General features: G+C 54.8%; 1 long non-coding RNA gene across 1 annotated transcript in view; it reads left to right on the top strand.

Annotated features, from left to right (window-relative positions):
* Positions 1 to 7,412, top strand: part of LOC116831568 (uncharacterized) — a 28,966-nt gene extending 21,554 nt beyond the window's left edge. Inside the window, exon 3 of the long non-coding RNA XR_012656681.1 lies at positions 6,730 to 7,412. This is a non-coding gene — a long non-coding RNA (uncharacterized LOC116831568). The remainder of the gene's footprint in view (positions 1 to 6,729) is intronic.
* Positions 7,413 to 7,491: the final 79 nt, after the last annotated feature.

Below are 7,491 nucleotides of genomic sequence, written 5' to 3'. Positions count from 1 at the left end.
CCATGGGCTCTGACTCTGGAATCGGGGAGCTCTGCCACCCCCGGCTAGTCTGTCCACCCTGTCCTACTACAGCTCCCATCACACTGAGGCCAAGGCCCAGCTCCAGGAGTCACCTCAAGGGGACAGAGCCGGGACCCCTCTACTAGCAGCCCCAAGGCGGAGAGGTGGTCACAGCAATAGCAGATTCCAGCCCAGTCAGTGGCACATTTGCTCTGGGTGTGACGCTGAGAAACTGACCGTAAAGGGGACGGGGACCCGCCATGGCCACCAGTGCTGCTGGAAGAGGAGGAGTGCCCTTCACTGCACTGAAGGGGGCAGGTTCCCAGCAGCTGCCCGAATGGGGACCATGCAGCCTTCCCCGAGCACTTGCAGAGGCGGCAGCCCCCTGGGCATGGCTGTGTGACACCCAGGCCAGGGCAGCAGCTGAGCCTCCCCCGCAGGGTGCTACTTTTCTGCCCACCACAAAGCCCTGGCCTGGCCTGGCCAGCACAAAATCCACCGTGTGCTTTGGAGGCTTGGCTGGCCCCTCAGCGGCCAGGCCAGGGCTAAGCTCTCTACCCATCTCTCTCATTGTGCCGCAGCTCCAGGCTCCTTCCTGCACCCTCGCCACCTGCCTGGGTGTGGGCACCAGGACTGCTCCTGTGACTGCCAGGAGCTTGGCCCTGCTGAGCTGGGACTGCTCAGCCTCGTGGCTGTTTTCACGCTGGGGACAAGTGAGAGCCCTGGGAGCTTGCTGCACTCAGCCTTCCGCTAATTAACCATTTCCTCTGGAAGGCCTCTGCCTGGCTTGGCCGGCTGCCCAGCCACTTCCTGCGGCTCCCAACGGCTCTGAGCAGCCCACGTGACTGAGCTGGGTGCACCAAAGCCAGGCCTCCCTCTCACTTCACACTCAGGTCAACCAACTGTTTGCACATCAGGGCTTCCGCCCAGTCTGCAAAAACACACACTGAATAAACGCATGAGGGGGATCCAGGGTTCCTGCAGGGGGGGAAGGGAGATCCGGTTCCTGCGGGGGGGGCAGAGGGCCGGGGTTCCTGCAGGGGAAGGGGGAGATCAGGGGTCCTGCGGGGTGGGCGCTGTCTGCAGGATTCTTCTTCCCCAGCAGGCGTTTGTAGGGGGACTCCTGGGGCTCCTGGAGGACTCTTTTGGTTCCTGCCTGGGATGCTCTACACACTCCCTGGAGCTAGGACAAGGCTCCCAGGGGAGGGAGGCATGAGGTTTAAACACGCTGTAATGAACTGGCTAGTGTGTCTGTGTCCCCTCTGCCTCTGCTGTGTGTCATAGGCCCTGTACTAACGGTGATTCTCCTTTAGCTCAGGTGGGCAGGGCTTATGCCTCTGGGGAAACAGGGACGGAGTTCTGCCCCTGCCCCCCTCACTGGGATGTCCCACAAGAGCCTGCTGTGCATCACTGCGACACTGGGGAAGGCCCAGGTGACCACACGTTTGTTGCAATATCAACAATATCCCAGAGCAATGGAGACCGAGAGGCATAACAGCGACGGGTCCCTGTCCCGCTGCCCTGCTGGAGCCAGCTCCAGCTCCGCCTCCCGGGGAGTTTGCTCCCCCACCCCGTGCAGTGCAGGGCTTTCTCCTGGCTAGCTGGATGCAGAGTGACCCCAGCCTGCCTCTGTACCTAGTGCTGGGGAACGCAAATCCCTCGTTGCTTTTCTAGCCCCAGGCAGGCTCTGCTGTTGCTTGTGCGCAGTGAACTCCAGTTCAATTTTCAGTTGTGCGTTTGCGGCCTGTCTTGATGTCGCCACATGCTGGGAAACCTGCAAGAGAAGGGGAGAGGGTAGCATTAGCTCGCCCCATGGCACACTGGGGCCTGCCTCCTCTACCTACCTGTGGGGTGCAGAGAATATGCTGGGGAGCAGGCCCAGCACATCCATCCACTGCAGGGGCCCTCCAGTCAGCTGAGTCTGCTCTGGCTCCAGGGGACCTGTCACACGGGGCATGCGCAGAGGAGCCTGACCATAAGTATCGTTTACTTTTCCTTTGAGGTCACTTTCATTAGCCCGTTTCCATCTATTGCACTGCTCTGGGCATCCGTCTGCTTGTCCCAGGGTATCAGTCGCACCCAGCCCCGAGTAGGAGAAGGCGCCTGGCTCCCCTGGTTTGTGGACTAGCCCCAACCTATCCTCTAATCCTTTCAGACTGGCCAATGGGTGAGCAGTGTTTTTCTGGTCCCTGTCTGTCTGCCCCCTGCCCACACCCAGCCTGGCAGGGATTAGGGGCCAGAGGCAGAGCTGGACATCGCTTTCTCTCTCTGAAGATTTCACTCCTGCTTTTACTTGATCTAAACCAGCAGTTAAAGCTGCATCTGCTCAGTCTGTGTCCAACAGAGAACATTACTGGCAGAGCAGGGGCAGATCCTCCATCTCTTGGTGGCTTCAGAGCCAGGCTGGTGCCTTCCTGGAAGATGCTTTAGTCAAACACAAGTTCTTGGGCTCAATATAGGAGTGTCTGTGTGAATTCTCTGCCCTGTGCTATACAGGAGGTCAGACTGAGAAATGGTTCCTTCCCACCTTAAAACCTGTGGGTAACTGATTTGGTGGATGGGGGAATGTGATGGACTTTGGCAAGGTTTTTGACACAGTCCCACATGACATTCTGATAATAAATTGGAGCAATGCGGGCTCATCAGCACTCCCGCAAACAAAGAGTCACTATTAATGGACTGATGTCAGGTTGGAGGGAGGGCTCAAGTGGGGTTCCACAGGGATCTGTTCTGGATCCAGTGTTGTTTAACATCTTTATCAATGCCCTGGATGTAGGACTAGAGAGCAGACTGAGCAGATTTGCACATGACACAAAGCTGGGAGCAGGGCTGGCTCTAGCTTTTTTGCCAACCCAAGCACGGCAGGCAGGTTGCCTTCAGCGGCTTGCCTGCGGGAGGTCCCCAGTCCCGCGGATTCGGCGGCTTGCCTGCGGGAGGTCCCCGGTATCACAGATTCGGCGGCTTGCTTGCGGGAGGTCCCCAGTCCTGCGGCTTTGGTGGCTTGCCTGTGGGAGGTCCTCCAGTCCTGCGGCTCCGGCGGCTTGCCTGCGGGAGGTCCTCCGGTACCACAGATTCGGCGGCTTGCCTGCGGGAGGTCCCCGGTACCACAGATTCGGCGGCTTGCCTGCAGGAGGTCCCCGGTCCCGCGGCTTTGGCGTACTCGCTGTCAAATTGCCGCCGAATCCAAATTGCTGCTGAAGGCTGCCTGACTGCCGCCCTCGCAGGGACCGGCAGGGCATCTCCCGTGGCTTGCTGCCCCAGGCATGCGCTTGGAGCACTGGTGCCTGGAGCTGCTGCTGATTGAGGCAGGGGGTGCCAACACTTTGGAGGCCAGAGCTAGAATTCAGAGGGATCTGGATAAATTGGGGAGCTGGGCTAGAGATGACAACATGAAATTCCCCAAAGCCAAACGGAAGGTGCTGCACGTCGGGAAGAAAAGCCAAATGCACAAATACAGACTGGGGGAGACCTGGCTGGGCAGCAGCGCTGCTGAGAAGGAGYTGGGAGTCGTGGTGGATCACAGCCGCAGCATGGGTCAGCAATGCGATGCTGTTGCAAAAAACTCCAATGCAATTTTTGGTTGTATTAAGAGAGGCAGAGCCTACAAGTCACGGGAGGGGATAGACCTACTCCTCTGCACTGGTTAGGCCTCTGCTGGAGAACTGGGTCCAGTTTTGGTCACCGATGTATTGAAAGGATGCATAGAAGCTGGAAAGGATCCAGAGGTGAGCGACAAAGATGATCCCAGGGCTGGAATGCAGCCGTACGAGCAAAGGCTGAAAGGACTGGGTATGTTCAGTTTGCAAAAGAGGAGGTTGGGGGGGACATCATAGCTCAGTGGTTTGAGCATTGGCCTGCTAAACCCAGGGTTGTAAATTCAATCCTTGAGGGGGCCATTTGGGGAACTGGGTAAAAAATCTGGGGATTGGGCCTGCTTTGAGCAGGGGGTTGGACTAGATGACTTCCTGAGGTCCCTTCCAACCCTGATATTTCTATGATCATAGGGGTTTTCAGATACTTGAAACGCTGCAATAATAAGATGGAGAAAAGTTGGTTTCTCTTGCCACATAGGGCAAGACAAGAGGTGATGGGTTCAAACTCCGGCAGAACAGAGTTGGAGTCAATCTCAGGAGAAACTCCCTCCTTGTAAGAGCAGTTGGACAATGGCACAGATGCTCTGGGGAGTTGTGGAAATCCCTTCACTGGAGGTTTTCAAGAGGAGGCTGGAGCCATCTGTCGGGAATGGGTTAGACCCAACAAGTCTTGCATCTCATGAGGGGTTAGACAAGATGACCCATGCAGTCCCCTCTGGGTATTACCTAACTGTCTTGCTGTCTGCAAAATGTGCCAAAGTATTTGATGATGGTGCTTCTGAGCCCTGGCCTATCGTAACTTCCCTAGCAGTGGACTAGGCCATTTACTGCTGGCCCTGTGCACAGGAGCAATTTCACTCAAAAATCCCTGGGCAATGACTCCTTGAAATGCCTCCACAGCAGAATTCACACCAGTGGGGACCTGGGCTGCACTTACAACACCCAAAAGGTGTCAGGCACTTGTCAGACTCCACCTGTCAGTGTGTGACCTGCATTGTGCTTCTGAGAGGTTAGCAGCTGCAGCTCCTTCCACAGCTGAGTGCTGTGGGATCCTGGGGGTCAGATTTGGGGGTTTTCATTTACTGCTCAAGTACTCAGCACAGCCGGGCTCAGAGAGTTGAGTGTCTGGGAGCTGAGGCATTGCCATCTCCCACGCTGTGCAGGACACCATCATGTCCCCTGTCTCACACACAGCCTGGTCCCTCCCCAACCAAACTCCTCCTCCCCTCATTGCCACCCACAGCCCCCGCTCCTGATTCTCCCCACATCCCAGCTCATGTTCCCCTCTAGCCCAGCCCTGACAGGTGTGTGTCCAACCTGCTCTTAACAATCCCCAGAGATTGAGATTCCACAACCTCCCTGGGCCATTTATTCCAGAGCTTAACCACCCTGACAGGACGTGTTTCCTAATGTCCATCCTAAACCATCCTTGCTGCAGTTTAAGCCCATTGCTTCTTGTCCTGTCCTCAGCGGTTAAGAAGAACAATTCTTCTCCCTCCTTTTATGGACTTGAAACTGTTCTCAGGTCCCTCTCAGGCTTCTCTTCTCCAGACTAAACAAACCCAGTTATTTCAATCTTCCCTCATTTTTGTTGCTCTTCCCTGGACTTTCTCCAATTTGTCCACATCTTTCCTGAAATGTGCTGCCCAGAACTGGACACGATACTCCAGGTGAGGCTGTATCAGAATTACTGCTTGTGTCTTGCTCACAACACTCCTGCTGATACAGCCCAGAATGATGTTTGTTTTTTTGCAACAGCATCACACTGTTGACTCCTATTTAGCTTTTGGTCCACTGTGACCCCCAGATCCTTTCCGCAGTCATTGCCTTCCTAGGCCGTCATGGCCTATTTTGTGTGTGTGCAGCTGATTGTTCCTTCCTGAGTGCAGCACTGTGCACTTGTCCTTATTGAATTTCACCCTATTGACTTCAGACCATTTCTCCAGTTTGCCCAGATCATTTTGAATTTCAGTCCTATCCTCCAAAGCACTTGCAACCCCTCTCAGCTTGGTATCATCTGCGAACTTTATAAGTGCACTCTCCATGCCATTATCTAAATCATTGATGAAGATATTGAACAGAACCGGACCCAAAACCGATCCCTGTGGGACCCCACTTGTTATGCCTTTCCAGCATGACTGTGAACCACTAATAACGACTCTCTGGGAATGTTGTGTTGACTGACTTAACTGCTTATCACCTCGATTGTTATGTTTGCATCCGTTGGTGACATCTGCAGTCCAGCAATCTTCCCTCGGTTTAAATTCATCCTTCTTTGTGTCAGGATGAATTTAAACATTTCTGGGAAAACATCTCATTGCTGCTAGACCCTGTTCAGCTCCGGCAGCATTCACAGCACTGGAACCCCCCCTGCAGACAGCCCACTGCTGCGGTTTAAGCACAGTGTCCATTAGACCTGCTCCGAGCGTTCATGGCAACGGTGCTGCTGACATGAATGACCTGAGAGGTTTAAATCACTCACTTTCCGCACTTTAATTTTTCCAAAAAAGAAGCAGTGGAGACACTTTCCATGGGGTCCCAGTGACTTAATGAAAAAGCAAACGCTTACAGGTCATCTCTCTGCAGGTCTGGCTTTGAAGTTACGACGCGGGTGTAAGTGTCTGCAGACAGATGACCCAGCCTGTCACTGGAAATTCGTAAGTCAGGGTGCTGAGAGAGGCTGGGGTTGATTTGCAACATGCTGGGGTGCTGGGTGGGTTTGACTGGCTGGTGCTTTGGACAGATGAGTTATAAAGGTCACTGCAAATGGGGGCTGATAAACCTTCCTAGCAGCTGCCCAAGTCCTGCTCACAAAGTCCGAGAGCAGCCCGTATTGCATGGAAACACATGTCTGCAGGATGTTTCCGAGCGTTTTAGGAAATGATACGTTTTTATTAAGAGTAGGAAGGAATTAGCAGAGTGGGTGAGAAGTGCAGCCCAGGTACCAAACGCAGCTCAGGGAGTGATTTTGGGGGGCAGCCAGGGGCTGCCCTATCTGCAAGGGGACCAGCCAAAGGAACAGACGTGGAATGGGGCCCCTTTCTATTACCGCCTTCTCTCTGATCTTCAGAGCCCTGGAAAATTCTTCTTTGCTTCTAAAGTGTTTTTTCTGTTTGTGTTTCCTTTGGCAATTCAGGTCTTGTCTCACCTGGTTTTCCTGGGAGGCTCTGTGGGCAGAATGGGAAGGTTTGTGGCATCACGGATGCCGAAGCAGTGATCCTGGTTAGGTGGGCGAGGGGTAAGTGAAACATATCGCAGTTCTTTGCTCTTCGTTCTCTTTGGCTTTGTTAACCTGCATTTAACTCAAATCCCCAGCAAAGCTCCCTCTGTTGAAGGCGGAGTACTCCACACCTTCAGTGAGCAGAGGCGGATTAGGATTTATTGGCACCCTGGGCACAAAGAATATTTGGGCCCCCCCAACTCTGAGGCCCCCAAATTGTCTGGGACCCCTGGGCACAGGCCCTGTGGGCCCGTGTGTTAATCCACCACTGTCAGGGAGGGGTGAGAGGATCAGCTCCCTTCCCTGAGAGACCTCCTGGGACTAGGAGACCAGGGTTCACACTCCAGATATTTCTAAGACATATGACAACAGAAACAGAGGCTGCCCAAAGGGAGGGGGTAGCTTTCCCATGGAGCCAGGGCCCGGGGGATCGTGGTACCTGTCATGGCAGGCCATGCAGCCCTCTGCAGGGAGCACACTGCAGCCGTGCACGCTGGGCCCTGTAGCACTGCTCCCCAAGGACGCAGGTGACTGCAGTGGGCTCCTCCCTGCAGCCAGCCTGGAGCCAGCATGGAAGGGGCTCCCCATAGATCCCCTGGTTTTGCTACACTGAAGCACATTCCCCCTGTGCGAGGGGGAGGGGGGGCAGGGGAGGAGGGTAACACCATGGGCTTGCCG

The sequence above is a fragment of the Chelonoidis abingdonii genome, chromosome 10 (genome assembly GCF_003597395.2).
Source record: "Chelonoidis abingdonii isolate Lonesome George chromosome 10, CheloAbing_2.0, whole genome shotgun sequence".
Taxonomy (NCBI): domain Eukaryota; kingdom Metazoa; phylum Chordata; order Testudines; family Testudinidae; genus Chelonoidis; species Chelonoidis abingdonii.
This window is presented reverse-complemented; position numbering and strand designations above follow the sequence as displayed.